Source organism: Corvus hawaiiensis, chromosome 4, assembly GCF_020740725.1.
Source record: "Corvus hawaiiensis isolate bCorHaw1 chromosome 4, bCorHaw1.pri.cur, whole genome shotgun sequence".
In the NCBI taxonomy this organism is placed as follows: Eukaryota; Metazoa; Chordata; class Aves; order Passeriformes; family Corvidae; genus Corvus; species Corvus hawaiiensis.
The window spans coordinates 47,678,929-47,692,988 of NC_063216.1; the positions used below are offsets into that span (position 1 = coordinate 47,678,929).

The following is a 14,060-nucleotide window of genomic DNA, read 5'->3' on the forward strand; positions in this document are numbered from 1 at the left end:
ACCACTAGGACACTTTTTCTATGTGTCTGTGCACACCTGGGTGAATACACACATATATTGGTGTTAAAGAGAACAGACATGAAAAACCCTCACTTCCAGTCTTCCACCTGCTTGCTCTACAGAGGTATACCCCAATCAATTTTAGTTTCCCCGTATGACAATGTATGTCATTGTTTTAAGCTTATCTCCCTTCACCATACCCTCTCTTCCCATCCTACCCTGATGGAATGGGGAGAGGAATCAAAGTTGAGATAAGAACAGTTTAATGATTGAAAATAAAGTAAAATACAATAATAATGGCAAATTATAAAACGATGAAAATGAAAAGGGAAAAACCCGGTGATGCTCAAAGCAATTGCTCACCACCCACTGACCAATGCCAGACCTGCTTTCCTGAACTCAGATCAGCTGCCCTTTGTGGGTAACTCTCCCCAGTTTATATACTGAGTATGACCTTCTATGGTGTGGAATAACCCTTTGGTCAGTTCGGGTCACCTGTTCTAGCTGTGCTCTCTCCCAGTTTCCTTTGTGTACCTCCTCACTGGCAGAGCATGAGACAAGAAAAAAGTTCTTGATTTAGGATAAACACAACTTAGCAAAAAATCAAAACATCAGTGTGTTATCAATTCCATTCTTATTTTGAATCCAAAACACAGCACTGTAACAGCTCTGAGAAGAAATTACTGAGTCTGAGAGTTCCGGTGTTCCCATTTGGGTTTCTCTGCACAGGTATTGCCTCAGGATCCTCCAATTAGTGAGGTAATTAAATATATTTATTCTTTGCATTTCAGCTGTGGTTTTGTGGCTTTTCTGGCTGCCTGCATCGACTCAAACATCCTTACAAGTATTTATATACTTGCTAATCATTTCCGTACTTGCTGGAGTAAATAGTACAAGCCTCTGAAAGGAGAAGATGAATTCAATTTTTCTCAAAGGAAGAAAAGTTTGAGGTTTTAAAACCTGAGGGAATAAGAGATATTTTCTTAACCACTGAGTTTCTTGGACAGAGCAGAGTACAAAACCCATGCTTCTTGTAAGTACAAAACACATGTTTCTAGCTTCTTAAAATATTTGGTATACAAAATTGTAAGTTTAATCCTGGGTCAGATAGAAATTCGAGTATCATGGAAAGTCAAGTACAGCAGCTTGGGCTGTGTATTAACTTTATTAAGAAAATAAAGAAATTTTAGAAGATGTCTTAGTTTCAAATTTTATCTTTTCCACTACTTCTAGGCCTATCTGTCCTTTTTGGATTTGAAACAAGATGGAGATATCATACATGCATTCTATTAGGAAGGAACTTTAAATTTCTTTCGTGCTCATAATGCCTTGGTGTACATTTGCAGAAGCATCTTTAGGTTTGAGGAAATGTAGTATTTCTATTTTGTGGTCTATTCACTGAAGCTTCTCAACTTGCCTTTTAAAAACATGAATGTACATAGCCTATTTCAGCAAATTTAAGGTAAAGCGGGTTGGATTTTTTCATTATTATTTTTAATTTGTTGTTTGCTTTTGCTAAGAGAACATTATTAGGGACAAAAATGATGGTTCAAAAGCTGGTCCTGAGCCTCTCTTCTGGTTGTATCAACAACCAAATTATTTCAGTTTTTGACTTAATGAAATTTATATCCTAAAGTGACAGCAAACTGGCCATGGCTGCAGTCTGCTATTGCATATAGTTTCCTGTGAAGTCTATTTCAGTGCCATAATCTCCTGACCATCCTCACCTGGCTTGGTATTAAAAAGTTTGAGTCCTTTGTCGTCATTCTCCTTCCTAAAAAGGCTCTTCTAATGAAGGCTGTGTCTGCAGCTATCTCTTCTCAGTGGTGGGCTCATTCTCTCTTGCTGCATAAGCAAAAAATGAGAACAAGTTTTCTCTATTCAACTTTGGTGATTTCTCTTTTCTTTTTTATTGCCGGGAGAGTGGAAAGGAAACAATGCAGCACAAAAAAAGGGAAACGACATCATGAGATGCACTTGGCAAAGCATCACTCATCCCCAGCTGCTGTGTACAATTGTACTAAAGATGCTATCAGTTTCATAAAAAAAATTATAGACATTTTTCCTTGTTGCTGGCTGAAACTCACTTATGGGGAAAGTAACTGAAAGAAACTAACAATAGCAGCTATTTAGCACAGGGAGAAGCTTTGTAGGGGACAGAGTTTTGGCACACAAGACACCTCACCATCAGTCATCTGGAAAATTGTTTCCAGTTGATATTAGGCTTTATCCCAGTTGGGGTTTTGTTGGTTTTTTGGGGTGTGGTTGGGGTTTTTTTTGGTTTTGGTTGGTCAGTTGGTTGGTTGGTTGGTTTGGATAGGGTTTTTTTCTTTTTTTCATTAGATGCACTCTTATGCTGCAGGGTTCTCTTTGGAGTGTTTAAAATGTAAAATTTTTATATAGAGAGAAACTTATGCATTTCCCTTTCTGAATTTGCATGGGTTTCATAACCAAAATTTTTGTAATCTTATGATTCTTTGAGTGCATGTGATGGCAGATTTACCAGGACATATATGAAAGCTTTGGTACATATGTACTTGGAAATGGCTCTTTGAGATATGGGAAATTGCAAGCATAAGAAAGGAATGGGGTTCAGTCATTTTTCTTTGATTGCTTTTACTTGTTTCTTTCTCACTAGGTCCTTCTAATTGAGAAGTACATTTAGGAGTGAGAATTTAAGAGGACTAGAAATGAACATTCATTTTGTTTAAGCAAAATGAGCAAGTTGATTTTGTTAAGCTTTACAGATGATTGTGTCATTTGTGACGCCACACAGTGATTTCAAAGGGAATCATATTTTTAAACACTGCTGGTTTGGATTCTCTGCAACTCTCTTTCTCTTTGGAGACAGAAATATAAACAGTTTAAACAAAGGAATTCTTAAGGAAAAAATTTTGTTTATATCAGTTTTGCTTTAGGAAGCAATTTCATGTCACGACCTTCTTATTGCATTAAATTCTGTGAAGTTTTGAAAGCTTTTTAGACCACAATTAAAAAAACATGTTTGGATAATTAATCTCTGTATATTATTTTGACTGGATTCATGAGACTACACAGCAGATTTGGCGCACTAAAAGTTGCTTTTCACTCTAGAAACACAACATGTGCCAGCTTGACTGGGACAGTTTATTGTAAACCTCTTTCAGTAGTGAGCTTAAAAGATTCACTGTGTGTAGGTTTTGGGGTTCAGTCGGGAGATCTCTATAAGCAGATCTTGGGACAAATGGTTTATTGCAAAGGGCGTGGGTATAGGGGCACTGCTCAGAGCTGCCAGACTCAGCTCGGAGCAGGCCCAAGAGAGCAAGAGAGTAAGCGGGTAAGAGAGAGAGAGAGAGAGAGAGAGTGTAAGAGTGTGCGAAGAGTAAGAGAGGAATGGAATGGAATAGAATAGAATAGAATAGAATAGAATAGAATAGAATAGAATAGAATAGAATGCTGAAGTTCTGGTTACAATACAATAAATCATCTTCTGTACTGAATATTCTAATTGTCACTAACCAATCTAATACAAGATACAAATCCTATAGCATTTACATACAGCCTATAAGAGTTCTTATATTACCATAGAGTGTTACATCTTAACTTCTAAAAACTACTCTTTGGACCCCTTCTGCTGAGCTAGTAGGGTCTGCTCTGACCCTTGGACCTGCCTGCAAGCAGAGGGTATTGTTCAATCAAGAGGGGATTACCTTCAGTCGGCCATACCATTGTTTTCCAGTTGTTCAGTAACTAAGACTTGGTATTTCAAAAGTGGCTTTCATTTCGATGTTGCCTGTAGTTTTCATATTCCCAAAATCTTTTGTCAGGCAATCATATTTATAAGGCTTTCCTGTTTCATCTTCCCCAACAACTGTGTCCTAAAGCATATGCAGCATGATACCCTTGAGTGTTTCATACTATTGTGAGGAATGTAAATGTTATATTCATTCCAGCATATATTACTCTTTTTTACTGATACCACTTGTTCTCCACCTCTCGTCTATATATTCTTATTTTTTTCTTGTTATCACAGGAAGTTAACACTAACAAGAAACATAGTCTATGCTTAGGAAAGCTTTAGAAGAATCAGCTACAGTAGCAATGTACAAGAAAGCTCAGGGTTAGAAAATGCCTTCACCTTACTAACATAAAAATAAATTTTAAAAAAGACTGAGTAAATATTTTTTTCATTAATTAACTGAATTATGATTATGAAATCAGGCTCATATTTCCTCTTGGACAATTTAATGAAAAGGGGGGAATTCTCATAACCTGAATCTGAAGTTGAATGTTCTCTGTGCTGGAATCACACACTTCAGCCACTTTGTGCTGAAGACATACTTTTGCCATTGCACAGAAAACTCCTCTGTCTTTCTTACCATAGGGAAGTACCTGCTCAGCTGGAGCAATACAGATCTTTATATATTTTTGTGCTCAGCAAAATCTGGACAGAAATATATTATTAAGTGCAAAGCTGTTGGGTCTTGACCCTGACCTGAACATAAATGTTTTGCTAGTATATAACATCACCACTTCCTCATGGTACAACTGGGATTAATTAAGTGGATCACTCATATTTCTTAAGAGGGGACAATCACCTTCTTATGCAGGGCAGACTGTGAACCTTTACTCACTCTGATGTACTCTGATGAGAACTTTCTAACATTATTGACTTCTGTGAATTGCAGAGGTGAAGGTTTTTGGGTCCAGCATTTAAGATGTGTGAATTGCTTTTGATTTCACTTCTGACAGTTGGAACTGAGATCCCAGATATAACAGAGAGAATGTTTTATGATTGGCCTTTACTCTTTTGTCGTCAGTATAAGTGGTACTTATAAGGAGACGCATATATTCTTTATTTTACCATAAAATATCCTTGACAGGCAATTATAACATATATGCAGAAAAGAAGGACCAAGTTTATGAAGAAGAATAATTTATATACTTGGAGCCAAACTTACAATTAGTATAAATATTGAACCGTAACTACAGTCAGAATTAGAGAATAACAGGTAAATTCACAAGTCTTTGGCAGCTTTTACATGAAAACCTTTCTCTATAGGTTTATAAGCAACCTGGTGTGGAAATCTTAACTTTAGCTTCCTTTAAGCTTTTTTGATAAATATACAAAAGATTTTGAATTTCCATCTTTATGACTTAAATTCTGGAATTGTTTATGAAAACAGCTTCCAATATTTTTACTTTAGATTCTTCTGTGAAGCTTCAATTGAACTACTTTCTTAGTGGAAAAAAACACTGACACCATTGCCTTTTTTTCCCAGATGTTAATTACCTAAAATGTCTAGATTTGTGCATTTTATAATGTAAGCAATTGTTTCCGGTGTTTCAGAGGGATATTTCTAAGAATATGTTCCATAATGTAGGAGCTGTACCCATTTTCTTCAGGGAAATATTTCCATGGTACTATGCACTGTGGTGCAAGGAAACATTTCAGAATGAATTTCCTTGGCTTACTGGTGGTAGTTACTTGAAAAGTACCTTGGGTATGATGTATGTTCCCTTACCAGAGATATTTTTATTGAGAGCTTTACAGAAGAAATTTTCTGAAACTGAGGTAAGTCTGCCAAAAATAACACAATAAAAGCTAAATATTTTTGGGTGGATTCTGCTCAAAAGTCTCAAGAGGATTTGATAACTGATTTACCAGCAACAGCAAACTTCCTTAGAATCTAGTGACTAGCTGGCATCTGGCTGACAAATGCAAGTATTAAGAAATCCTCTGCAGATTATCTGTGGAAAAGACTTGTAACCTAGATGCATAACAAGACTATTTAGCAGAGACTGGAAAGAGATTAAAAATTATTTTAAATATCCAACCTGAATCTCCCCTTGTAAAAATTGAGGCCATTTCGCCTTGTTCTACTGCTAGTTGCCTGGGAGAAGAAACTGACCCCCACCTTGCCACAATCTCCAGTCAGTTGTAGAGAGCAAGAAGATCTCTCCTGAGCCTTCATTTCTCCAGACTATACCTCCCCAGCACCCTCACGAGCTCCTCATCAGACTTGTGCTCCAGACTCTAATTCATGTGGGCTGGCTGCCATACCCGAGTGCTGAGGGTCTGTGCCATGTGCTACAGAGGCCTGTTGTGATGGACTGAGGGTAGTCCAGCAGGGGTGGACACAGGACCAGGGCACCCATCCTGGACTTGGGGCTGGTGCTGGTGGTGGCAGGAGCCCCAGATCCCCAGCCACTCCACAGGGCTGCATGAATGGGGTGGGAAAGTGGCAGATCTCAGACCATGGTGGGGTAGGAAGGAGAAGATATATAGCAGGACCTGGTGTAGTAGCATAATGGCCAGGGCAGGGTAATGGGCAACTGTCCTATCTATAGTTTCAAAAATGCAGTAATTTGTACCCAGTGCACTTATAAAAAGAAATTTCTGCACATTTTTATGCTCATATGCTGGTGCTATACAAAAAACTTGTGTCTCCACACTAGATTTTCACAAATAAAATTTTAATCTTATTTCCTATCTGGTATTGAGTAGGACATCACCTTTAAACCAAATCCTTGGTTTAAGACAGAAAGTCTGAAAAATTTAGAGAATTTTGATGGCTGAAGTAATCTATCATGATTGAGTCAGTTCTTTAAAGTTGAAAGAATGAGTGCAGAATAGTTACTTGTTCCTGGTCCTCAGAAAAACAGATATTGACCATGGTTTTCTGCCATTGAATTTGATCAGGATGTTAGAAGAAATTTAACTGTATTACAATTGCACATGTAGAGAATGGTTAAACCTTAAAAATGTGACACTGTCCTCTCAAATCACTTCAAAGTACTCTTCAGATCCACTTATCCAGAAGTCTTCAGTGCTTGATTTTCAATACAATAGTTTCATTATAGATGACAGACTTCCCTTGCAATAGTTCTAGGTAAAAAGTCAATCTCTACTGGTGTTCTGCTTTGCCATATATAGGATATTAAGTTTATTTTCAGTTGAGCATCAAAGGAAGCGTGTCTGTACATACACTGATTTATAGTTACTGTAAAGATTGAGGTTCTAGATGAATCATCACATAAATTAAATTGCAGCACGTATCTCAGACCAGAGTTATCCCACCTTACTCTACATGTGCTGTTAGCATTTCACTTTGTACTTTGCCGGGAGCTACATTTGCCATGTAATCCTGAGCTGTTCTCTCAGCTATGTCAGAGGCTCTTTACGTGTAATAGAACTGTATCTAAAATTATATTTACAAGTGTATATTATGCAGCCTGATTCACAAGTACAGACATACTCCGGTAGTTATCATTCGCCCTCCATTTCCCCCCTTTTCCTCCAAATCTAATGGATCCTGTTCCCTGTTAATAAGTAAATTGATGGAATTACAACATTGCAAGAAAAAAATATGTTCACAGAATGTTGAATGAATTGTTTTCATGCCACCATAAAGCTTGTTATTTCTCATATCTATTATTTTGTTTTATGAGAGAAGGGTCAATTTTAAAGACTCCCTGAAGAAAAGTAAATAAATATTACTGGAGAACTGGTCGTTAATCCTTTTGAAAGTGCAAACTCCTTTTGCAGTTACTTAGATGATAGAAATATTTTGAGCTGTTCTCATTTTAACTTGAATAAATGAGTAGCCTTAGAGGAATCAGTAAGTAAAAATGCTTCTTTGAAGACTGAACCATACTACCATAAAATATACATGTTCAGCCAAATAATTTTAAATAAATAAATAAATAAATGAGAGCAATAATAAATAGCAATAACAATAACAATATTAATAAATAAAAAAGTAGTAAGCATTTTGCATTCCCTTATCACTAAATTCTCCAATCCTTCTCTTCATTTCTCTGGTTTATCCAAAATTACCTTAGGCAAAGAAAGAAGTAGTGTTATTTATTTTCTCAAGGGAAGGATAAAGTTTGACATCACTTATCTCCTTAAGAACTCACACTGTTATGCTTCAGCGTTATACAGATACAGTGGGTTTACGCAGTACAGATAATGAGAATATTCTATGATATGTGACCCTTTGACATGCATGTTCATAATATTCTCTACAGGAAGGATAATTTTAGCCTTTTCTCTCTTCCAGAGAGTTTGTACCTGGATAGAAATTATGGCATGGCCCATCATCCAGTACATCAAGATGAGTGATTGAGGGGTAAATGCACAGAAGTGTTGTGATGTTGGACTGCAATGTGCTTTTCTGCAAAAAGTACCTGCAGGGTGCCTTAAAGGAGGTATTTCTCTGAATGGGGAATTCACAAAATAGTGCAACCTGAAGAGAAATCCATAAATGCTGGTCAATGGGAAGTGAAAGGGGGAATTTACTGCGGACAGTATATTCCAGTAGGTGGGATGGTAAAAAATTCATGGTTTTCTGAGTATTTCTGTGACTAAGCTACTTAATGTTATAGTTAGGGATTAGAGAATTGAATCTCTTGCAGAGATGTATGGCGGGATATGAATATCTTAATGGCAACCCACAACTTCTCCATCAAGATATGCATCCAGACAAGCAGGAGTCCCCTTCAAGTTTTGTTCCATGAATAATGTCTACATGATCTAACAGTGAGTTGTAGATTAAAACTACAGGAGATCTTGACTTGCCAAACTGTTATCCTGCTCACTTTCTAATATGCAGAAAAACACTGGAGCGATTTAAGTTTGCTATTGAAAAATGCAAGACAGTTTCATAAGAAGTGTATATGTATTTTCTATTTATGGATGCAGAAGAAAACACAAGAATTAATGTAAAGTGCTTTCTATATTGTAAGAAAAGCTACAGAATCTGGAATGGCAGATGTAATCACTAAGACAAAAGAATCCTAATGATATTGTAGAGATGCCTGAGAGGAATCTTTTCTCTAAAGGGAAAGTCCTAGCAGAGAGATACAATGAACCACTACATAAAATAATACAGAGGTGGAAAAATTATGTAAGGCAGTAAAATGTCAAAACAAAGAGATAGGAAAAAGAATAAAGAAATAAATATACTGTAATTAAACTTTGCTATTCACAAGCCCCATTTTGTTCTATAAAAAAAGTGGTGAAATAAATTTAAAAAGTGCACAGTGGAATCAGGAGAAAATTGACCACAAGCTGAATCTTTAAAGGAAGGAAGTGAAGGAATGAGGGAACTAAGTAACTATAGTGACTTCATTGCAGCTAGATGTCTGAGTCTTAGATTAAGGAAATGGAATAATATACTGCATATTAGCAAAATAATATCACAGTAATACTGCTGGATGTCTGAAAGAAAATATTTGCAATGTGAGTGAAGGACACACAAAAATCCCTGACATGACTAAAAAGCATTTCTAGGTCAAAAAAGCCCTTTTGTGCTAGGGGCAATACAAGTGAAAAGAAACCATGAATGCAGTATCTAGCACACAATGTAAATGAGTATGTAGGTAATTTGGTATTGGGCTTAGAGACTTTAGACGCTAAAGCACACTGAAGTAGAAGTATAGTAAAGAAAACTAGCAATGGTATTAAATAATATTAGTTATGATTCTAATGTTGAAAAAATAGCGGTAATCCAGGTGCAAAGCTCCTGTATAGAGTTTTTTTTTTTTGTGATAGCAAAATCTATGCATGAAGCAAACATTTAATAATAAGTAGGAAATTGACGAAATGCCAGAAATTAAGTATCAGCGAGATACAGAATAAAAAGGGAGAGTGCTGCTGAAGTTCCAAGTACGAGGACAAGTATTCTTTCTCCTTTATCATTTAGACCTGGGTATTTGCTAGTTACTATCAGGAATACTGGGCAAATTAAAGAACTATTCAACAATAGTCAAAGTAATAAAACATAAATGGAGACCATGAGAGAGGGCACATGTTTACTAAAGGAGAAATGCTCAATTTCTTACACATAACTTGAGTAAACAGTTTCACTGTAAAAAGATGTTTGGAACTATTGCTAGAAACAAAATGTCCTCAGCTGGACAGTAGAGGTTGACACTTATGGAAGAAAGACCTCAGGCCAAAAATTACTCTTCTGTTCTCCTGTAAAAGCACATTCAGAGTTGTGGATTGTAAATAATAGGTCCTTCCTCCTTTGTTTGTATTATGCAAGAAATCTTTGGTGCTGTTGACAAAGTAATAATAACATGAGGCACAGTGGGGGTTCTCACTGAAAAGCAATGTGGGTTCTCTTGCAAAGCAACATGAAGTAATGAAAAGCCCACAAGAGGATTTCTTCAAACAGAATTAGTAATGAGACAGTAATAAAGTACGTTTCTCAGGTTTTTATTCACAGTTATGTCACAACATAGCTTGCTTTTCTACTTGAAAGATATCATAAAGCTTTCTGGGTCATTCAAAAATCACAGTGACAGGGACAAGGGTGGCTAGTATAAACATGAGTCTGGCTTCACTCCCATTTCAATTACTTTTTAAAAAAAATTAAATAAAACCCATAAAATTAACAGTAAAGAAACAGAAAATTAATCCAGGGATATCTTGGGCATCCCAGTAGCTGTCTGGTCCTCTAGGAAAGCAGAAGACACAGTTTCAGCCCACTGCTCCAAACAGGGTCAATCCAAAAGATTTGAAGTGGCCTCATCTCTCACCTGTATGAGTACTCAGCTATAGAACAGCTTGCTTTGTTGGAGCACAGTTAAAAAGGAGCTGGAGAAAGGACAGCTATGCAGTTATGGGGTCATACAGGCAAGACAGCTGAGGACTGCATTTGATTTCAGAGCTGAAATCCCTTTGATGACTCTGATCTTCGCAAGTGATCTTGTCTTTTTCTCATCTCCTCTGTGGTCTACTGACTGATGCTATAGCAGCATTACTGACCTAACATTTCAGCTGCTGTAGGACAGATAGCTGCTTCTGGTGTCCATGGCTAAACACTTAGCCAGGCTGAGCCATATATCTCCTGATGAGCTAAAACAGCACTTCAGTGCATAGGTTCCTCCTATTTCTCTTATCCCTATCAGCAAACTTGCTGTCTGTTATGTCTTCCTACGGAATTATGGTGTTGGTTTTCAATATAGGTGAATAAACATGCATTTTACTCTTCTCCATTTTACCTCAACAGAAGCAGACAATCTTCTTTAAAATTAGACAAGGGTCTTGCAGAAGGTTAATTTTGAAATGCCATGGGAATACAGGAAGATTGTGTATGACTGAATGCTTGTTATGCAGAAAGCTTCACAGGAACTGGTAAAGACAGCAAACAAAACAGAGTGAAAGAAACTGGATTGGTGAGTACAAAGGCTGATGGTTCTCTTCATACACTAATGAAAAAAAAAAATAGATAAAAAGCTAATGGATTGCCCAAATGGATTGACTCTAATTTACAGCATGAAAATATATAACCTCAAATACATCCTGGGAGTAGCTCTGAAGATGCTATTTATCCTTTTAAAAATTTGGCGGAATTTGTTCATCACTGGTGTATTGGTACTTGAGTTGAGAGCACTACAATAGGGCCTCTATCATCCCAGCTCAGAATTTTTTCTGTATTCTTGTGCATGTTGTCCAGTGCAAAATAAATGGTCCTTTAATAGGGATTTTGACTCTCCCTTTGAAAGGATGTCTTCTGTTTAATAGTCTGGACATTTTGGTATTTTTTATGGTATTTAGCCCAGATTTTCTACATTCAGTGTCATTTGAAAGTCTAGGATAACTCAGGGACATTAACATTCACATCAGTCTTAGAGATCCTACAGTTTTAAAATTCCCCAAAATTAATATCCAGTAGATAAGAGGAGAGGCAGAGGAAGAGAAAGGAAAATATTTGTGATTATCAGTTATCTGTAGTCTCAGAGAGTTAATGATGGCAGATTCCTTTGAAATACTGCTGAGAAGAAGCAGTCATTCCCTTTTTTGCCATCTTTTGGCTGCAACCCTCTGGATCAGCAAATATCATCTGAGGTTGCAAATTCTACTTTATGCCTTTACAGAAAAGCATGTGCCATAAGCCAGGAAATAAAATGTAATACTGTAGGGATTACAAGATCTAAGGATGAGAATACATTTACTTTCACAAGAGTATTAATATTCTGGAGCATAGTGAGAGATCTATGCACTTAGAATAAAATCCTGATCTAAGGAAAAGCAATAGCATACTTTAAGGTAGGTTATTGAAGCCTCTTTTTTCCTTAAGACAGTCCTTTTAATCTGTTTTCTTTTTGCTCAGTGCTGCTAGGATTTTCAAACATGAAATCAAGAGGCTGGAAGTGTCTTGTCATGCTGTCAGACATCAATAAATAAGCGTCAAAATATGAGTGTAATTTTACTTCAAATAGTGGTTAATTTCTTTAAAGTGCTTAAATATTTTTCTCATTGGTCTTAGTGATAAAAATAGTACGAAAATTTGTCTATATAGTTTATGAACTATATATATTATATAATAGAACTTCTTAATTTGCATTCCTTTCTTGGGTAATAAGTCATGTTCAGGATAGGCAAGTCATCATTTGTGTTTATGATTCGAAATACATGCCTGAGAAATGTACTTTAAATTGGTATGTGATCCCATTCTAGTTTGAATTTTTTCATGATAGATGATTTCTTTTTCCTCAGTGTTTCACAGAAATATTACATTTGTTCATTTTATGCCAGGTGCTCATGATAGAAGCAAGCAGTGAAGTTCAGATCCTCTCGGGAATATTTCTGGAAGAATTGAACTGTAGCTTTTGCCTTCAACTATGATGCAATATCTATTCCAGGGAAGTTAAAATTCCCCTACCCACTTCTACACGTGCTCACCAGTACTCAGTATTCAGTCACAGAAGAACTTTAATAGAAAAGGAGAAGGGAAAAAATCCAAATAGGTACCTAAGCCACTAATATTAAATAGATTTGCAATTTTGTGGTGCAATTGGATGCTAGTAGAATGGAGCCTGGCTGTGGCTTACAGAAAAGCACTCTTCCAAAGCAGATAGCATAAAACTTTCCTCACATATCTCTGACAGTAAAAATCAGGCCAAATTTCCTGTACTCTCAGCATTGGAAGACTTGAGACCAACCTTAAGTAAGGACTGGCAGACATGTTTAGGTGTTTGGTCACCCAGACAAGTGGAAAATGCTCAAATACTATTTCTAAATTTCCTGGTTGAAGTGCTGTGTATTCCTGTGCATCATGTCAAGTCATTTTGTGGCACATTGTCTAACAGAATGTGACTGATGCTATGCCTCAGAAACAGAAGTAATTGACAGTGCGTAATCTAATTCATGAAAACATGACCTTCAGAAGATGTACTTTGAGATATATGGCATGTAATATTCTCAAATATCCTTTCCCTTAATTTCTGTTCACCTGACTGCGGACTTTTCTTAGTGGCTTGTCCCTCATGACAATGTATTTGGTGTCATTCCTTTTCAGAAATATCTTTTAATTTCCACAGTCTTTGAACCAGGATTTCCATATTTTTCCATCTTGTAATAACTTGAACAGGTTATGTTGAGTATTTCAAAAATTTGGAAGTGGAATTCTTAATTTTTTCTTTGGAATTATGAAAGTTTAGATGTGATAAATTAGACTCATGTAACAATTAAGATATGAATGTGTACTCTGCATACAGTTTTCTTTCATGCATACTTGTAAGCTGTTATATCTTTAAAGAGTTCCCTAAAAATCTCAATGAGTGTGGTAAATCAATTCATAAACTGTAACAGCTTTCTAATGATTTCGCTTCAAATGGAAACTAAATGAAAAGAGTCTTGGTTAATATATTTGATTCAACTGTATTATCCTTATCTATTATCCTTTCAATATTTTGTAATCTGGAAAACATAGGTTAAACTATGTTCTGTCACTTAACATAAAATTATCAATAGATATGTTATTCATAAAATGAGATAATAAGCACACAAATACTTAATTCATCCTGTTTCCTTTAGTTTAATCTTTGATAGAAGCTGATCAGTGCAACTTATTGGTCACAAGTTATTTATTCATGATTTTAGAACTATGAATAATAAAATTCAAAATTATAGAAAAAATTTTTATGAAATAATGACAAAAGTTATTAACATATATTTTGGACTTTAGTAGAAGCTTTTTAATCTGAACATCAGATAGTGTCAAGAAACTGATAGTTTTCTATGGTGACAGCATGTTACTTTGACAGTTGCACTGAAATACTTC

The 14,060-nt window shown here is 36.1% G+C and overlaps 1 long non-coding RNA gene across 1 annotated transcript; it reads left to right on the forward strand.

Moving 5' to 3' along the window:
• The first annotated feature begins 1,924 nt into the window (after nucleotides 1-1,924).
• On the forward strand, nucleotides 1,925-13,845 carry LOC125325584. The gene is made up of 4 exons (XR_007203413.1): nucleotides 1,925-2,017; nucleotides 8,046-8,193; nucleotides 11,004-11,169; nucleotides 12,533-13,845. It is a non-coding gene; the product is annotated as an uncharacterized LOC125325584 (long non-coding RNA).
• The last annotated feature ends 215 nt before the right edge of the window (nucleotides 13,846-14,060 follow it).